The sequence below is a fragment of the Marmota monax genome, unplaced genomic scaffold (assembly GCF_021218885.2).
Source record: "Marmota monax isolate L192 unplaced genomic scaffold, Marmota_monax_Labrador192_F-V1.1 WCK01_AAM20220418_F8-fsc00001, whole genome shotgun sequence".
Taxonomy (NCBI): Eukaryota; Metazoa; Chordata; class Mammalia; order Rodentia; family Sciuridae; genus Marmota; species Marmota monax.
Genome location: NW_026693777.1, coordinates 39,050,227 through 39,071,183, shown reverse-complemented (window position 1 = coordinate 39,071,183; position 20,957 = coordinate 39,050,227). Strand labels below are relative to the sequence as shown.

General features: G+C 36.9%; 1 pseudogene; it reads left to right on the top strand.

Moving 5' to 3' along the window:
• The first annotated feature begins 2,428 nt into the window (after positions 1-2,428).
• LOC124104071 (translocation protein SEC62-like) lies at positions 2,429-14,460 on the top strand (annotated as a pseudogene).
• Positions 14,461-20,957: the final 6,497 nt, after the last annotated feature.

Below are 20,957 nucleotides of genomic sequence, written 5' to 3'. Positions count from 1 at the left end.
CGTTAAGGCATGGGACCAAATAAATAATGTATGGCTCTTGAGATAATTACAAGATCTCTGTATTTATGGGAAACAAGAATTCTGAAACATTTGCTTGGTTGCTTATTCTCTGTGCCTTGTTTTTTTTTTTTTTTTTGCCATCTAGGGAACTTGGGAAAATTGGCCCTGCCATTTTGGAATATAGTTTAGAGAATATCCATGGTAGTTTTAGCTTTTCTTTTCCACCATGAAACTTCTGAGACCAGTGTTTGTGGACAAGTTAGAAGGAGCCACCTTCTGGATACAGAAAATCTCTATTAATCCCTCAGATCTGTTCCCTTGACCATACCATACAGTATGACACATTATATTTTATTGAAACCTTCATTCTGCTAATATTTAATAGTCAACAAGAGGATTGTTGCCATTTCTGTGGGAGAGGAGAAACAGTTTGAGAGAGAATGTGTTCTGTCTACCTTATGGCTTGTTGCCACTTGTAATACTTTACTTTTCAGTCTTTTATGAATATGGCTATGAAACATACTGATACTCTTTGATTTTCTTATTAAACCACAGTAAGAAGTCTACTAGATTGAAAAAGGTCTGACCTAAATAATGAACTAGAAAGGTTACAGTTTGAGGTTTAAATTATGGGCGGGGGGGCGGGGGGAAGCATAGAAGTGTGAAAAGCCTTGGAGTGAAAAGCATTTCTTTTTTTTTTTTCTTTTTACACAATGACTTTTACTTCTCCATGCAAATAGTAGGAAAGGAAATTATTTTCAATATTGTTTCTTGCTGATGAACTGACAGAGATAACTCACTTAGCTGTCTAGACAGGAAACATACACACATACGAAAACATTAAGATACTCATTATCACATGGCCTCAAATAATGTTAACATCTTCAGCACATACTTATGCATGTATGCACAAAGTACAGTTGGTTGAGAAAGAGTTCAACTGAAAATTAGTTCTAGCATTATTTTACATGTAATTTTTCTGTGCCTGTATCTGGGAAATGAGTGAAGAAAAACTCACTACTCTAAATAAGAAAATGCTTTGGACTTTTGTGGAAAAGTGCCCTTTAAATGCAAGGAAATGTATATGCAAATGTTGGATATGTAATCTACATGGTTTCCTAGGAAAGTGTGGGAAATCCACAAGTCCCAGGAGGGAAATGGAAGTTCTTCCTGGAGAAGCCATTGCTTTGCCTTCTCTTTCACTGCTCTGACCTCTCCTCCAGGTTTTCCTTGAATTGTGCTTAACTTTGAATCATCATCCTACTGTTTGCTTATTCACCTTCTCAAAACCAACAGGTCAGAGGTCAATGGGTACTTTTTAAAATTCATGACTGTCATAGGAGGTATGATTCCCCAGACAGCTATGGCAAACAACCAGTCTCACAGATGGGTAATACTCAGCACGTTATTCTGTGGCTGAGATTTTACAGAGTTGCCCCCTATGCCCACAAATAGGCTGTTTGCTTGGTCTGGCATTCCCTTCCAAAGGCATTTAGGAGGGGTGGGAGCCTAGAGTGGGCAGTTAAGTTCCTTCATGTGAGAGCACAGTGAATTAAAGTTCCAGTGACTCAAGTCTCAGAGGCAATTACAGAGGTTTTCAGTAGTTAAACCAAGGTAACTTGCAAAGAGCCCAATTCCATTGCTGACTTGATCTTTAAATCAATATGTTTCCACGGACATTATATATGATAGCATATGTAGGCTGAGAAACAAGGAATTGAGGCCCCAGAACAGATTTAAAGAGGTGAAAGCATGGCTTTATATGTGGCTGGATTTTCAAGTATTATCTAGGGCAAAAGTTTTTTTAAAATCTTAAATTACCTGTCACTCTATAGCAGAGAACAGTTTCAGAGCCTCGACTTTGCTCTTACACAGTCACTCGGAATAATGTCAGAGACCCCTAAAAGAGTACTTGGAAAGATATATTGCAAATTGTTATGCAATTCCCTGTTCCTCTGGTCAGGAGAATTAGGAATTTGGGAGGTTTTTTTTATGTCGGGTAGGGGAAAGAGAGGGTAAAGAATTGACATGAAAATTTATTTTTAAGGATACTAAAACCTGGGCAGTTTTTACTGCATAGCCACAGGACACTGGCTAAAATAATTTGAAATAAGGTAGTAGAGAGACTGACCAGATGACAACAGAGAATATGTTCTGGAAAAATCCTTTCAATATAATTTAAATGGAGAAAGGTATCACTGGTCTCAGATTCTTTCCAATTCCATTGTATGGCCAGAGGAACAAGGACAGAGCAATTGCTTAGAGGCCAGTGTCATTGGTTTGATTGTATGGCTTGTGCACAAGGATAAAACAGTCAGAAATGCCATCGGAATCTGACTGGGACTGAAGGCCCTTTGTGGATATTGCAGATTGGTCAGCATCTTTGTAAGTGGCTCGTGTGGTCAGAAGTTTGACTTTGGAACCAGACATGGCTGGTTTCAAATCCCAGGTCTATTGTTACTGGGTAAGTGTTCCCAAAGATATACCAAACCTCTTTAGGCCTCAATTTCTTCATCTGTTAAATGAGTTTAATAATTTTGTGTCCATCTCTTACAAAAATTAGATTAAATGTGCAATCTGCTTAGCAGAAGTCCTAGCACTTCACAGTACAGTTTAGCTAATTAGTTACAGAAACTAGGAAAGGGCACCTGATGTGATCACAATAATCAGAATGCAAAATATTAGAGGAAGGCAGACCTGAAAATCTCAGTGGACTTCCCACAACTAAATGCTCTATTGTTAGCAATTGAGTTAAAAAAAATAACAATACCAATAACAAAAAAACTTGAATTCTTCCTTATTTTTATTTATTTATTTTTTATCAGCAGTGAGAACATTGCAGAGTCCCCATTCTAAATGTTTTGTAGTAGTGGTAGCTGAAATGTCATTAAGAATGAACAACTGTAAAACATTGATCTTGGGCAGGAGTGATTAACTGAGTGTTTCTCATATGTGAACATGTGTTGCTATCTTCATAATTTTAGACAGAACTAATAATGAGACATTATGGAGATTCATTCTCAAATGACTTTAGGTTGTGCAAATGAACCTTTTTGCCAGTGAAAGCACAAGGAAGATGTGATATCTCTTTTCTATTCACAAAGCCTAAGGGGAAAAATCCCCCAAATATCAGAAACATATGGTTTTAAGTTTCTGTGTCTTTGCCTGCAACATTGATGGAGTTTTATGTAAAGAGATAAAAATCTGTGCATGGACTGTCACAAGCTGTTTGGGTGAACAGAGTCACTGTTGCTAAACCACTGTTGATATTCTTAAATGGGTTGCAATGAGAACCACCTGTAAGCCAGACAGGTTTGGACGTAGTGAAAATCGTCAAGAGATCCAGGTCAAAATAATGTAAATAAGATGAGTAAAGAGAGGTGGAATAGTTGTCACTGAGTTCAGTGAGGAAGAAAACCTCAAGAATAAAGAATGCAGAAACAGGTATGACTTCCATCAAAAGCTTGGCAGAGGTGTGCTTCAGAGAGATGAGAATATAATTTATCTGATGATAGTCTAGAAAATTGGGATTTCTGGATTCACTCATATTTTGTATTATTTACCTTCACTGTGGCATGCATATAATGGTCAGGAGCCTACTAGCTTCAGCAAACATAAACAGTATTGAGAAATAGAGCAACCCAATCTTTTGAGATAAAGAGCTTACTAGATAAGATACTTCTTAATGTCCATGACTGTCTTGCTGGAGCAGGGTAAGTTGCCGGGGTGGGGTGGGGTGGGGAGAGGTAAAAGAAATTTATCAACATTTTATGCTTTCCTAGATGAAATCTTATGGCTTATCTCATTTGACCTTCATGGGAAGGAAGGCAGGGTAAAGGAAGCCTGGATCAGGTGAAAGGTTTATCAAGTATATCATTCTAGATGAATCTGATGAGGTGTAATGAAAATACAGATAAATAGAGATGGATGAAATTGGATCTCCCTCTTCTAAGGATTCTTGTCATATTCATATTAATAAACTTGCTAGATATTTGTTAAAGGTTAAAGCATCATGGATATGTGTTGTGTGTGTATGATCTGTGATGTTTCCTAAACCCAAAGAGTTTTAGGGATAGAGAAGAAATGCATGTTAATAATTAACCTTAAGACAAGCAAAACAATGTAATGGCTGAGTAGAGCAGTGATATCTCATGTGGGTCAAGCACATGAACTCTAATCGATGGGCTGGCTCTCCAGCTTATTAGTTGGGTACCCTCCAGTAAGTTGTTTCACTTTCCTAAGCCTCTGTCTATCCTCCTTGGTAAAGCAGCCCTATGATGTGTCTTAAAGCCCTTAGCACACTTCCTGGCACATATGGAGTATTTGAAACCAGTAAATATTATTATTAATCTTTATAAGTTGAGCACTAAGATAGAGGACATTATGGAGGATTTCATGGCATGTCAATGGATCTGGGTTTAGAAAGGTTGAGGTTTCAACCTTGGAAAGTATTGTGTAAAAACAATTAAAAATAATCTTGGCCTCTGATGTTACAAAACTTTTTCCAGTTGCCTATTTCTGGCCAATCCTTATTGACCTTCTACTGTGTATCAGTTACTGGTTAGGTAATGGTAAAGTTCACACAGGTTAGGTGTGAACTTCACTGTCAGGATGATAAAGCTCAAATTAATAGTATATCTCTTTCTCAAGATAGCCACATGAGGAAGAGATGTAATGGTGCTTGAGGAAAGCATACCATGATTTCTAAGTTGTTATTATTCTTACAACTTTTGCTTTGCAGCAGACTGAAAGAGTAGGAAAGGACAACTCAGCCCAGAGATCAGCATGAATTAAAGGCATGAAGATTTAATGGCACATAGAATGTTCAAGAATGACCACAAGGTAGATGTGACTGGAAATCTGTAGTGCAGAAGGAAGTACTTCCATGGATTCCTTTATGTTGCATTATAGGTTTTGGGCTATATTTCATGTCCAGCAGGGAGCCAGTCAATATTTTGAAAGAGTGCAATACATTCTAGAAAGATCATCCTCCATACTGGAAAAGTGTCCTTGGTACATAATTAGTGAGGCAGTCACAAGATAGTGACATCTTTAAGCACAAGCCATCCTCACTTTTGTGCCCCCTCTTCCCTGGCCTGGACTTGCATCTTCTCTGAATACCCCTGATAATTCTCAGCCTGTGGTGTACATCAGTAATGTCTATGGAATTTTAGATATTAATGTTTAGGCTTCCCTCCAGCCTATGAATTAGCATCTGTGTGATAGGGCCTAGGTTATGCATGTGAAAATCAGTACAGGTGATTCTGATATTTACATAGGATTGAGAGCCAGCTTTTGAAATCGCTCTGTGCCTTAGCTCCCTCTGATTTAGTGACGAGGCTTTTTAAATTTCAAGCCATATTAATACATCATGGTGGTCACTCATTAACATGTAAAGGAGATATGGCCATGGCTTTAGTACACAACAAGAGGACACAACATGAGGTCTTATAGGACAAACAGAAAACACAGTAGCCTTAGGAGATAGGAAGACCACTTGGATCTTGGATCTAGGTGTGTAACTAAGTAAGCATCAGGGGTCCTAGGATCCCTTCTCTTCGTCTGCTGGGAATAGATTCAGAATTTTACCAGTCCCTGGGGATTTCTCTGTGTGATTATTCTTTCACCTCTTGCTACCTGACTGCCTTGCCTACTCTCTTCTATATCCTCATTGGAAATTCCAGAGAGGGATGATTAGATTCTTCCAGTTGCTTATGGTGGAACATCTGCTTTTGGTTAGGTGCTTTCTTTCTGCTCAAGCCAGTGATGATTGAGTGACAAGGTCTTGTAGACTGAAATATGTGTAAAAATTCTTGCAAAAGAGGCCTGAGCTTCCTAGAAGGGGAACGTTCAGGAATAATAATTAAAACTAATTTTCATTGAGCACTTGAAGTAGAGATCTAAGCATTTCACTTATGTTTAAATTCATTTAAACTTCATAACATACATAATATATTTTAGTTATTTTAAAGTATAAAGGTTAGTTTGTGCTGAATACTGTTTAAAATACTTTACAAATATTGACTCATTTGATTAGTGATGAGGTAGCTACTATAATTTTCTAATTTTACATGCAAAGAGACAAAGAGTTAAAATGTTTTCTGAGGTCCTATAGCTAAAAGTAACAAAAGTGGGATTTGAATCTAGGTACTCTGGGCACATATTTTACGAGCTGTGCCACTTATGAGATCTGTTTCTTTACGCAGTGGTAGACCACAGAGTTGTGTAAAGATAGGCAGGTAGCCTGATGTCTACCCTTCAATGATCCTCTAAGTATATATACAATCCTCTTTCCTTCCATACTCCTTTAATTTAAACATCTGTGTATTTGGTACCCAATAGATGCTCAATAAATATCTCTTGAATAAACATGGTATGCATGAATGAATAAATACATAAAGAGTTAGATTTCAACAAAGTCACAAACCACTAGAGTTTGGAGGGCAATAAAAATCTTTGGTGGAGTAAAAAATTACTTTGATCATTTAAGAATTAAAATTTGTTTTGTTTTGACAATGGGACTCACTATGTTTCCCTGGCTGGCCTGGAACTCCTAGACTCACGTGATCTTCCTGCCCAGTCTTCTGAGAACCACAGGTGTGCACCACAAGACCTGGATGAAAATTATGATATTAAGTAAGAATTATACAACTTGACATTGCTTTATACCTTCAGAGATCTAAGCAAGTGTTCAAAAGATTTCATTATGAGAATCAATCATCATTTATTATTTTGTGGTAAATCTTGAGCTATAGAGAAAGAGAACATCAAAAGGTGAAAGGGGTAAGTAAAATCTTATCAACTTTGCAATACTGGGCATATTGACATTTGATTGAATTTTATTTTATTCTTACATTTTAAAAAGGAACACAGTAATGATTAAAAGAAAAATTACATACTTTCTTATATTGAAAAGTTGAAATGTCTCAAAAAAAACAAATTTTGCAGGCAATGTATTTTTAGTTAATCAGCAGGACAAGGGTAAGTTCATCAATGAAAGTAGGAAGTACACTACAGAGGCAAGCAGGAGGATGTCAGCTTAGTTCTAAACATGGAAGAAGCAGCAGACAGAAGAAAGGAAATTGTAGCTGCCTATATGCAATAAAGGAGCACAGGGAACTAAGAGCTTAATGTCAAATTAAATGTGCTTGTGAAACTTGTTTCCTTGCAGTTAAGGGGAGACACCACCATTCATATAGACATGCTACATAAAGAAAGTTACATTCAAACTGAAATCTGTGTTTTCCATCAGAAAAAGATTTTGTGTTTTTTTTTTCCTATAAAGAACTATAGCCCCTCCCCCTGCACCGGCAAGGTAGAGGGAACCGTGACCACGCACAGAGCAGGCCCAGCGGCCTGCTGAGGGGCAGAGCCGCCCCACACCCCCCGCGCCTCCCAGGTAGGTGGAACGGTGACCACCGACAGAAAAGGCCCAGTGGCCCGCGGCGGGACAGAGCTTCCAATCACTCCTGCAAGGTAGGCGGGCCTGTGACCCACCGGCAGAAGAGGAGCAGCGGCCTGCTGAGAGGCAGAGCCGCCCCCTCCCCCCCGCGCCTGCAAGGTAGACGGAACTGTGACCACCATCAGAACAGGCCAGACCTGCAACCGAGAGACAGAACAGGCCCAGTGGCCTGAGGAAGGGTAGAGCCGCCCCCCCCCCGCGCCTGCAAGGTAGGCGGACCTGCGACCCACTGGCAGTACAGCCCCAGAGGCCTGCAGAGGGACAGAGCCGCCGCCCGCGCCTGCGAGGGAGACTTTGCAACTATACAAGACCAATATAAATATATAGGGGGAAAATTCAATAGCACAACAGTTTCACCAAGTAGAAAGGAACGCGAACAGTATGAAGAGACAAGGAAAGAAAGGACCACAAGCATTGCAGGTCAACTCAACGTTAGAAGAGGTAATAGCTGCAGCAGATGGAATGTCAGATAAAGAATTCAGGATTTACATGCTTCAGATGATCTGGAGTCTCAAGGAAGACATCAGACAGCAAAATCAGACAATGAAAGATCACTTCAACAATGAATTACATAAACAAATCCAAGAAGCAAAAGATCAACTATACAGGGAAATAGAGGTTATAAAAAACAAACAAACAGAAATCCTAGAAATGCAGGAAGCAATAAGCCAACTTAAAAACTCAATTGAGAATACTACCAGCAGAGTAGAACACTTAGAAGACAGAACATCAGACAATGAAAATAAAGTATTTCAACTTGAAAAGAACATAGACAGCTCAGCAAGACTGTTAAGAAACCATGAGCAGAACATCCAAGAAATATGGGATAACATCAAGAGACCAAATTTAAGAGTCATTGGGATACAGGAAGGGACAGAGTTTCAAACCAAAGGAATGAGCAATCTATTCAATGAAATAATACGAGAAAACTTCCCAGACTTGAAGAATGAGACAGAACCCCAAATCCTAGAAGCCTACAGGACGCCGAATGTGCAAAATCATAAGAGACCCACACCTAGACACATTATAATGAAGATGCCCAACATACAGAATAAGGAGAGAATTTTAAAAGCTACAAGAGAAAGGAAGCAGATCACATTTAGGGGTAAGCCAATCAGGATAACAGCTGATCTTTCAACACAGACTCTGAAAGCTAGAAGATCCTGGAATAACATATTTCAAACACTGAAAGAAAATGGGTTCCAACCAAGAATTGTGTTTCCAGCGAAATTAAGCTTCAGGATGGAAGATGAAATTAAAACCTTCCACGATAAACAAAAGTTAAAAGAATTTGCAGCTAGAAAACCATCTCTTCAAAACATCCTTGGCAAAACATTACAGGAAGAGGAAATGGAAAATAACAATGAAAACCAACAGTGGGAGGTAGGACACTAAAGGGGGGAAAATAATCAAAGAGGAAAACAAACCATGTTTAGTAACATAAATAAACAAATATGGCTGGAAGAACAACCCATATCTCAATAATAACCCTAAATGTTAATGGCTTAAACTCACCAATCAAGAGACACAGGCTAGTAGAATGGATCACAAAACAAGACCCAACAATATGCTGCCTACAGGAGACGCATTTGATAGGAAAAGACATACATAGGCTGAAGGTGAAAAGTTGGGAAAAATCATATCACTCATATGGACTTCGGAAACAAGCAGGAGTATCCATACTCATATCAAATAAAATAGATTTCAAGCCAAAGTTAATCAAAAGGGATAAAGAGGGACACTACATACTGCTCAAGGGAACCATACACCAACAAGACATAACAATCATAAATATATATGCCCCAAACAATGGTGCAGCTATGTTCATCAAACAAACTCTTCTCAAGTTCAAGAGTCTAATAGACCACCATACAATAATCATGGGAGACTTCAACACACCTCTATCACGACTGGACAGATCTTCCAAACAAAAGTTGAATAAGGAAACTATAGAACTCAATAACACAATTAATAACCTAGACTTAATTGACATATATAGAATATACCACCCAACATCAAGCAGTTACGCTTTTTTCTCAGCAGCACATGGATCCTTCTCAAAAATAGATCATATATTATGCCACAGGGAAACTCTTAGACAATATAAAGGAGTAGAGATAATACCATGCATCCTATCTGATCATAATGGAATGGAACTGAAAATCAACGATAAAAGAAGGAAGGGAAAAGAATACATCACTTGGAGAATGAACAATAGGTTACTGAATGATCAATGGGTTATAGAAGACATCAAGGAAGAAATTAAAAAATTCTTAGAGATTAATGAAAACACAGACACAACATATCGGAATCTATGGGACACATTGAAAGCAGTTCTAAGAGGAAAATTCATTGCTTGGAGTTCATTCCTTAAAAAAAGAAAAAACCAACAAATAAATGATCTCATACTTCATCTCAAAATCCTAGAAAAAGAAGAGCAAAACAACAGCAAACCAAGTAGAAGGCAAGAAATAATTAAAATCAGAGCTGAAATTAATGAAATCGAAACAAAAGAAACAATTGAAAAAATTGACAAAACTAAAAGTTGGTTCTTTGAAAAAATAAACAAAATCGACAGACCCTTAGCCATGCTAGCGAAGAGAAGAAGAGAGAGAACTCAAATTACTAACATACGGGATGAAAGAGGCAATATCACAACAGACACTTCAGAAATACAGAAGATAATCAAAAATTATTTTGAGTCCTTATACTCCAATAAATTAGAAGATAGTGAAGGCATAGATAAATTTCTTAAGTCATATGATCTGCCCAGATTGAGTCAGGAGGATATAGACAACCTAAACAGACCAATATCAATTGAGGAAATAGAAGAAACCATCAAAAGACTACCAACTAAGAAAAGCCCAGGACCGGATGGGTATACAGCAGAGTTTTACAAAACCTTTAAAGAGGAACTAATACCAATACTTTTCAAGCTACTTCGGGAAATAGAAAAAGAGGGAGAACTTCCAAATTCATTCTACGAGGCCAACATCACCCTGATACCTAAACCAGACAAAGACACTTCAAAGAAAGAAAACTACAGACCAATATCTCTAATGAACCTAGATGCAAAAATCCTCAATAAAATTCTGGCCACTCGGATACAAAAACTTATCAACAAAATTGTGCACCATGATCAAGTAGGATTCATCCCTGGGATGCAAGGCTGGTTCAATATACGGAAATCAATAAATGTTATTCACCACATCAATAGACTTAAAAATAAGAATCATATGATCATCTCGATAGATGCGGAAAAAGCATTCGACAAAGTACAGCATCCCTTTATGTTCAAAACTCTAGAAAAACTAGGGATAACAGGAACATACCTCAATATTGTAAAAGCAATCTATGCTAAGCCTCAGGCTAGCATCATTCTGAATGGAGAAAAATTGAAGGCATTCCCTCTAAAATCTGGAACAAGACAGGGATGCCCTCTCTCACCACTTCTGTTCAACATAGTTCTCGAAACACTGGCCAGAGCAATTAGACAGACGAAAGAAATTAAAGGCATCAAAATAGGAAAAGAAGAACTTAAATTATCACTGTTTGCAGATGACATGATTCTATACCTAGCAGACCCAAAAGGGTCTACAAAGAAACTATTAGAGCTAATAAATGAATTCAGCAAAGTGGCAGGATATAAAATCAACACGCATAAATCAAAGGCATTCCTGTATATCAGCGACAAATCCTCTGAAATGGAAATGAGGACAACCACTCCATTCACAATATCTTCAAAAAAAATAAAATACTTGGGAATCAACCTAACAAAAGAGGTGAAAGACTTATACAATGAAAACTACAGAACCCTAAAGAGAGAAATAGAAGAAGATCTTAGAAGATGGAAAAATATACCCTGTTCATGGATAGGCAGAACTAACATCATCAAAATGGCGATATTACCAAAAGTTCTCTATAGGTTTAATGCAATGCCAATCAAAATCCCAATGGCATTTCTTGTAGAAATAGAGAAAGCAATCATGAAATTCATATGGAAAAACAAAAGACCCAGAATAGCAAAAACAATGCTAAGCAGGAAGTGTGAATCAGGCGGTATAGCGATACCAGACTTGAAACTATACTACAGAGCAATAGTAACAAAAACAGCATGGTACTGGTACCAAAACAGGCGGGTGGACCAATGGTACAGAATAGAGGACACAGAAACCAATCCACAAAACTACAACTACCTTATATTTGATAAAGGGGCTAAAAGCATGCAATGGAGGAAGGATAGCATCTTCAACAAATGGTGCTGGGAAAACTGGAAATCCATATGCAACAAAATGAAACTGAATCCCTTTCTCTCGCCATGCACAAAAGTTAATTCAAAATGGATCAAGAAGCTTGATATCAAATCAGAGACACGCCGTCTGATAGAAGAAAAAGTTGGCTACGATCTACATACTGTGGGGTCGGGCTCCAAATTCCTCAATAGGACACCCATAGCACAAAAGTTAATAACTAGAATCAACAAATGGGACTTACTCAAACTAAAAAGTTTTTTCTCAGCAAAAGATACAATAAGAGAGGTAAATAGAGAGCCTACATCCTGGGAACAAATCTTTACTCCTCACACTTCAGATAGAGCCCTAATATCCAGAGTATACAAAGAACTCAAAAAATTAGACAATAAGAGAACAAACAACCCAATCAACAAATGGGCCAAGGACCTGAATAGACACTTCTCAGAGGAGGACATACAATCAATCAACAAGTACATGAAAAAATGCTCACCATCTCTAGCAGTCAGAGAAATGCAAATCAAAACCACCCTAAGATACCATCTCACTCCAGTTAGATTGGCAGCCATTATGAAGTCAAACAACAACAAATGCTGGCGAGGATGTGGGGAAAAGGGTACACTTGTACATTGCTGGTGGGACTGCAAATTGGTGCAGCCAATTTGGAAAGCAGTATGGAGATTTCTTGGAAAGCTGGGAATGGAGCCACCATTTGACCCAGCTATTCCCCTTCTCGGTCTATTCCCTAAAGACCTAAAAAGAGCATGCTACAGGGACACTGCTACATCGATGTTCATAGCAGCACAATTCACAATAGCTAGACTGTGGAACCAACCTAGATGCCCTTCAATGGATGAATGGATAAAAAAAATGTGGCATTTATACACAATGGAGTATTACTCTGCATTAAAAAATGACAAAATCATAGAATTTACAGGGAAATGGATGGCACTGGAGCAGATTATGCTAAGTGAAGCTAGCCAATCCCTAAAAAACAAATGCCAAATGTCTTCTTTGATATAAGGAGAGTAACTAAGAACAGAGTAGGGTTGAAGAGCATGAGAAGAAGATTAACATTAAACAGGGATGAGAGGTGGGAGGGAAAGGGAGAGAGAAGGGAAAATGCATGGAAATGGAAGGAGACCCTCAGAGTTATACAAAAGTACATACAAGAGGAAGTGAGGGGAAGGGGAAAAATAATATAAGGGGGACAAACGAATGTCAGTAGAGGGAGCAGAGAGAGAAGAGGGGAGGGGAGGGGAGGGGAGGGGAGGGGAGGGGGGATAGTAGAGGATAGGAAAGGCAGCAGAATACAACAGACACTAGTATGGCAATATGTAAATCAATGGATGTGTAACTGATGTGATTCTGCAATCTGTATATGGGGTAAAAATGGGAGCTCATAACCCACTTGAATCAAATTGTGAAATATGATATATCAACAACTATGAAATGTTTTGAACAGCCAACAATAAAAAATTAAAAAATAAATAAATAAATAAATAGACATGCTGGGTAAAAGTAAGATAAAGGCATAAAAAATGGAAAAACTGAAAATTAACCTTCACGTCACCTTGTATCAGTGATGTAAAGGTCAATTTATTGTTCATTTTTATGGAATTTGTGCCAAGGGCACAGGGAAAGACATCCATTATGATGAATTTCACACACTTGGGGATGGATCAATTAAAAGAATAGGAAAGAAAATATAAAGGAAGAAAAGACAAAAAAGGAAAAAGAGAAAAATAGAGATGGTGAAAAGGAAGAACCCCAAAAGGAGGAAACTCCAGGAACTCCCCCAAAGAAGGAAACTAAGAAAAAATTCAAATTTGAGCCACCTGCTGATCAAGGTTTTCTGAACAGAAATGAGGTTCATGTGTGGATCTGTGACCCAGTTCGAATTAAAACATTTGTCATGGGATTAATTCTTGTGATTGCAGTAATCAGCCTTCCCTCTTTGGCCAATAGAAATGAAAGCCGGTGCCTATCACCCCACTGTGGGCACAGGCTGTTTTGTAGCCAGCATTCTTCTTGCCGTTGCTCCCTGCATTCTCTTTCTCATCATCTGGCTCATAACTGGAGGAAGGCATCACTTTTGTTTCTTGCCAAATCTGACTGTTGATGTGGCCTTCACTGACCCCTTCAGGCTTCTGTACACACACGAATACAAAGGACCAAAAGCAGACTTAAAAGAAAGAAGAGAAATCTGAAACAAAAAGCAGCAGAAATCCGACAGTAAGTCAGATAGTGAGAAAAAGGAAGATGAGAAGGGAAAAGTAGGACAAGCAAATCAGGGAACAGAAGGCTCAGGTGGAGCCGGGCTCATTGGCTCACACCTGTAATCCCAGTGGCTCGGGAGGCTGAGGCAGGAAGATGGAGAGTTCAAAGCCAGCCTCAGCAAAAGCAAGGCTTTAAGCAACTCTGTGAGACCCCGTCTCTAAATAAATACAAAATAGGGCTGGGGATGTGGCTCAGTGGTCGAGTGTCCCTGAGTTCAATTCACAGTACCAAAAAAAAAAAAAAAAAAAAAAAAAGAAGAAGAAGAAGGCAGCTCAGGTGGAAAACGCATTCAGACACAGTGACAGGAGGGAAGATGACTGATTCCAACACAGTAATGGAAATGGGAATGATTTTGAAATGATCACAAGAGAACTGGAACAGCAAACCGATGGAGATTGTGAAGAAGAGGAGAAAGAAAACAATGAAGGAGAAACGCCTAAATCTTCACATGCAAAAATCATAATCTGAATAATTTGGGGAATGAATAAGGGCAAAAGGTTGGATTCTCTAGGTTGGCCAATCATCATAATGTACACATCTTTTTTGTAGCATTCTTTATATCCATTTACTAAAATCTATTTGACATCCAAAAAAAAAAAAAAAAAAAAAAGAACTATAAAGACAGCTCTGTTGCATTAAAGACATTTGCTCTAATTGGGTAGAGAAAGAGAGCCTAAGAATGGTCACACAAAATATCCTAGCATTGTCACATGATGCCTGAAGATTATGCTCTCATTTTAAATGGAATGAAAAGGAGATTTCCCCCATCCAAGAGCTGCTTCTGATTATTCTAGGTTTCTGGTGCAATCTTACTAACACAATACACAGGGAAACAAGATACTCATGTAACAGACTTATGTTATATAATACTCTGTATTGTTTATATTCTTATTCTTTTTCAATAAATCAAGTTTTACTTTTAATTCTGTGAAACACAGTCATTCCAAGTTATTTATACACATTCCCTTAAAAGGAAATAATTTGATCCTGGAGAGCCACTTAATGTCTTACTAAACCCCTCCTTCTTACTTTCCTTCTCTCAAATTTTCCCCCCATTTTTAAAAAACCCAACTACAGCCAAGATGAAGGATATGACTAAATGGAAATATGCAATAAATTTGGTTTGCAATTGTGTTCTAAAGAAATTATGTGCTCATAAATTTCTTTGTAAGATCTTAATAACAAAATATATACTGAACATAGGGAAAGAAATAGAAATCTCTATTAAGAAACCCTCAGAACCCATTTATGAATCTGACACAACTGTCCTATGTACATTTGAATATAACAGTGAATTTCCACATCATATACAACCACAAGACTGATCCCAATTAGAATATGATATATTCCATGTTTGTCTAAATATGTCAAATATGCTCTACTGTCATGTATATTGGGAAAAAACAAATAAAAATTTAAAAATAAATTAATTCAAATAGAAAATTATTTATATTGATTAACTTATTTTCTGCTCTATTTTATAAGAATATCATGCTTGTTATCTAAATCATTTTTAAGCCTTCTATACTGCAGCTGAGCATCATAGTCAAGAACCATGCCATACCTAGGGGAGGCCCTAGGTATTCTAGGTTATATTTTATAACCTGAGGAACAAGCCAGGAAGAGGATGATTTAAGGATAAATTAAGTATGAAGAAGGATAAAAAAGGATTCTTTTGGTCAATGCTCTGTTAGATATTTCTCATATGCCAATTTCAAATACTCTTTCTCTGGTAAATGTGTTTATTGAAAACCATCTTCTATAGTCTGGTACAGAATAAAAATTATTTCCTCAGTGATGATGTATCAGCCAATCTGTAAGAGGAAACCAGTTTTAATATTTTATCTATTTTTTCTTTCTTTCTTTTTCTTTAAGATTATCATTTTTTTGGTCGGACATAGTGTCAAGAGTTAAGTTCCCAAAACTGGAGGTAGGTCAAAAAGGACGGTGAAGTGAGGCAGACATTTGGATGAACTTTGGTCATAGTACATGTTAGCTAGCTTTTCATCACTAACTTGTTCTTACCAGGTATCTCAGTATAGAGAAAGAAAAGTTTGTTGGGCTCACAGTTTCAGAGATTCAGTCAGAGAGAAGGAGGGAAGGATAGATATTGGGTAATCCCTAGAAGATTTCCAAAAACAAAGGCACCTTAGTTTCTAGATATCTTTTTCCTTTTCCTTTTCAATTATTATATTAAGCAGAGCTCCTTCTCTGTCTTCTTATCTTCACTAAAATATGACATTTATAATGACTAGCCCTTTTCATATTCAATGAAATAATTTGCAGTTTGATAGGGATTATTTTTGTCCCTGTTAATGAAGATGGCAAAAAATGGTTTCATTGAACATGTGGGATAGGAAGAAATTACATTATCAAAAGGTGGTGACTGAAAACCACTTTCCTGTGACTTGCCTGCTTTCCTTCTCCTCTTTTCTTTCTTGCTTCTTTTTCTTCCTTTTTTCCTTCAATATTTTTTTTTTCTTTCAGTACTGGGATTTGAACCCAGGGAGCTCTACCACTGGGCTACATTCCCAGGCCTTCTATTTTTTATTTAGAGACAACATATCGCTAAATTGCCTACACTGGCCTCAAATTTGCAATGCCCCCTGTTTCAGTCCCCCAAGTTGCTAGAACTGCAGGCATCACTATGCCTAACTCCTTCACTTCCTTCTTTCTTTTTTATCTTAAAATATTTAATAAATATGCCAAACATGGAAGGCATACATTGATGATTTCTTAATAAATAACATGGCAGTAATTGATGTATGTATCTTAAATTAGTTGTCTTTTCCTTGTTCATTGTTTCAATGTGGAACTCATTCTTACCGTAGAATTTTACTGAATTCCTAGTTTTTACCAATACATATACTTTAGCTGAGATTATTTTGTGTAGAGTCAGCATGTATAATTCATGATAATAATGATGTGGCAAGATTTTGAAGAATGTTTGGAATTGTGGAAGATTAACTTTCACTCAGTGTGGACATTGTACTATAATCATTTATTATATTATAATCATCCAAAAATTGGAGATGTTAGGTCAGACATGTAATGACCACACAGATGTTGATTAGAATTCCCATTATCTATCCGTGCCAGACAGCATTTTCTTATGAAGATTTTTGAAGTCCTTTTCAAAAGGTAGCATTCTCTTGTCACTTATAGATTACCCATGGTGCTAAGCCAGATGCCTAAGCTAGGTTATAGTTAGAGAAGAAAGAAGATTCTTTTCCCATTTTTCTTTATCACCTTAGTTTCCATTACTTTCACCATCATATTCCTCCCTTGATAATCACTCTAGATAACAAGTTTTGAATGATATTATCTTGTTAGATGCTCTGTCATGGTGGAATAAGGAAACTTTCACATGTAAGAAATGATGCTTCTCACGTGCACTAGTTTGGTCTTGGGATAGTACGAGCAATAATTATAGTCAATAAATATGGAAAGTAGCCTGATAATGCGAGGGAGAGATATTAAAATTTGTATCTTTAAGGCTAGTAATGATAAATTAAATGTATTTCTCTGACAAAATAATTTAAAAATCACTTTATTACTGCAGGCTGTATGCTTTTTGTTATTGTAATAATTCTATAAGTTTTCAAGTGTGCGTGTTGCTTCAACAGCCTTGCATATTTTCTTGTTTTTTGCCTGAAACTAAATTAATTACTTTGTTTAATTTCATGAACATGCCAAACCACAGTTATGAATAGCTAGTAATATCAAGTGTTTACATAGAGAGTATGGGATGTTACAATAAATATCTACTCAACAACAAATGCAGCAGCCGAGAGCAACAGTGTTTCTAGGTAAGCTGCACAAATGATATGTTTGCTATATTTAACAGAAAATGAAACAGTTACAAAGTCAGCACTGAAGTTTTGTTAAAATACTATGAGGCCCATAATGTCAAATTAAAGTGTGTTAAAGAAACCAATTTGCAGATACTGCCTTGTATAAGATACATTTTTCTTAAAGCCAAAGAGTCTCAGTGAAAACAGACATACCTTGAATATCCATTCTCCTAGTTCTTTATAACTTTTTGACAGATCTTCATGAAGTGGAAAGAAATAAGCATGGGAGGGCAGTTCAGCATTGCACTATGCTCTGTAAGACTATTAGCCTGGAAAAAGAGATAAACACATATTCTAAATACAAAATAAAAATAAGATGTCCCTGTATCAATGCTTTAGCTTTTAGGTCCACATTTTATATGTCATTTTATTGAATTCTTAAGCAATCCATGGAGAAAGTTGGAAGAATTAATATTTTCTAAAAGGTTTCCTATTTTACAAATGAGAGATACTGAGCTAGAATTAGAGAGGGGATGAGGATGGGGCTGATGGTTAGAGCATGCCAAGACTAGAATTGGGTGGGGCCTGGCCTGTGCACTGGACTGGCCCTAGATTCCCTTCACTTAGCAGAGGTGTACCTATTCCCACTGGGATGACTAGGGAGGTATAGACCCTCTGATTTAGGGCTGTTTTTACTGTTTGGCATTGAGCTTGAGCATAATTTATCCTGAATCACAGTTATTCTTTAGCATTCTGCTAAGCCAGAGTAAGGAAAATGTATGAATGTCTGAGGGACTTGGTTCTGTGGTGAATACTGCATAGTTATTGAGGGTAACCCCTAGCTGCTAACCACTGTTCCCAGAGTCTGTGGCTGCCTTTATCCTCACAGAATCTTGTCTATCAAATCTTGGCTTCAAACAGCTTTTGTTATTTATAATCACTGTCCTTTCTCATTCCACTTTGATTTCAGTGTGAAAAGACCAAAACAGAGACACCAAAAATTGCTGAAGTCACTGTTTCTGCTGGGATCCTGGAGTCGTGGAAGGATTTCTATTCTTAAGATTTTTTTTTTTTTTACTTTTTATGTTTTTATTTTATTTTTAATTTTTATTATTAGTTGTTCAAAACATTACATAGTTCTTGACATATCATATTTCATACATTTGATTCAAGTGGGTTATGAACTCCCATTTTTACCCCGTATACAGATTGCAGAATTTTGAGACTCTCCTAGAATTGCCTGTGGCTTCCTTTGATGTTCTTTTTTAAGTTTGGGACTGTTAGTGAGACTTCTATTGGTTCACTTTTTTCTGATACTACCTCTAGGATGTACAAGTGGGGTTTAGAATGGTACCAATCTCACTAGAAAATTTGTTTCTTAACTTTGTCTTCTCTTTTAACAAATTTTAGTAATGATTATACCCCCTTTTAAATTTGGTCGCTGTTAGTGATTCCTCTCTCTTTTTAAAATTACAATTTGTAGCTTTGTTGGATATTGGAGAAAAGAGATTTCAATATATTAATTTTAAAAGTATCCTCAATTTTTTTTCTTTCCATATTTTTTATTGGTACATTATAGTTGTGCATAATGATGAGATTTGTTGTTACATATTTGTACATGCACAGAGTATGACAATATAATTTGACAAATGTCACTCCACAGCACTTCCCTCCTCCTTTTTTCCCTCTCTCCCTCTGGTCCCTTTTCTCTACTGATTCTCCTTTTGATTTTTCATGAGATCCCTGCCCCTCCCCCACCTTTCTTTTCCTCCCCCCCCCCCTTGCTTCTACATAAAGAAAACCCTTGACCATCTGAATTTGGCTTATTTCATTTAACATATTGGTCTCAATTCCATCCATTTTCCTGTAAATGTAATAATTTTATTTTTTAAAAGACTGGATAAAACTCCATTGTAAAAATAGAACACATTTTCTTTATCCATTCATATATCAATGGACACCTAGGCAGTTTTCATAGTTTGGCTACTGTGAATTGTGTTGCTGCAATCATGGGTCTGTATGTATCACTGTAGTTTGATGACTTTAATTCTTCAGGATAAATACTGAGGAATGATATACCTGTATCGTGTGGTAGTTCCATGCTTAGTCTTCAGAAAAAACTCCATACTGATTTTCACAGTAGTTGTACAAATTGAAAATTTCACCCACAGTGTAAAAGTGTTCTTTTTTTCTCCACATCCTCTCCAGCATTTATTATTTTTGTATTCTTCATGATTGCCATTCTGACTAATGTGAAACATAATCTCAGTGTAGTTTTGATTTGTATTTTCCTAATTACTAATGATATTGAACATTTTTTTCACATATTTATTGGCCATTTGTATTTCTTCTTTTGAGAAGTGTCTGTTTATCTCATCTGCCCATTTTTAAAATTGGGTTATTTGGCTTTTTTTTTTTTTTTTGCTTTTTGCTTTTTATATAGTCTAGATATCAACTCTCTGTCAGAAGAGTAGCTACCAAAGATTTTTTGTACAAAAGTTTTTTTTTTTTTTTTTTTTTTTATCTTAATGTCACCCCATTTATTAACACTTGGCATTACTTCCTGAACTTTAGGGGTCCTATTGAGAAAGTCATTGCCTGTGCCTATAATGCTGGAGTATTTACCCTACATTTTTGTGTTTTTCACTTTTTATTTTTAGGAGTTGCATAGTTTCTGGTCTAATTCCTAGGTCTTTAATTCATTTTGAGTTGATTTTTGTGCAGGGTGAGGGATAAAGTTTAGTTTTATTCTTTTACATATGGATAACCAATTTTTGCAGTACTGATTGTTTAAAAAGCTATCTTTTCTCCAGTATGTGTTTTTGGCAAATTTGTCAAGGATCTGATGACTGTAGATGTCTTCTATTCTGTTCCATTGATCTACGTGTCTGTCTTTATACCAGTACCATGCAGTTTTTATTACTATAGTTCTGTAGTATAATTTAAAATCAGGTATTGTGATGCCTCCAGTATTGCTTTTTAGTTTTAGTTAAAGTAATTATTAAAACACAAAATAGTGCTGGGATGTGGCTCAAGCGGTAGTGCGCTCACCTGGCATACGTGCAGCCTGGGTTTGATCCTCAGCACCACATACAAACAAAGATGTTGTGTCTGCCGGAAAAACTAAAAAATAAATATTAAAATTCTCTCTCTCTCTCTTAAAAAAAACAC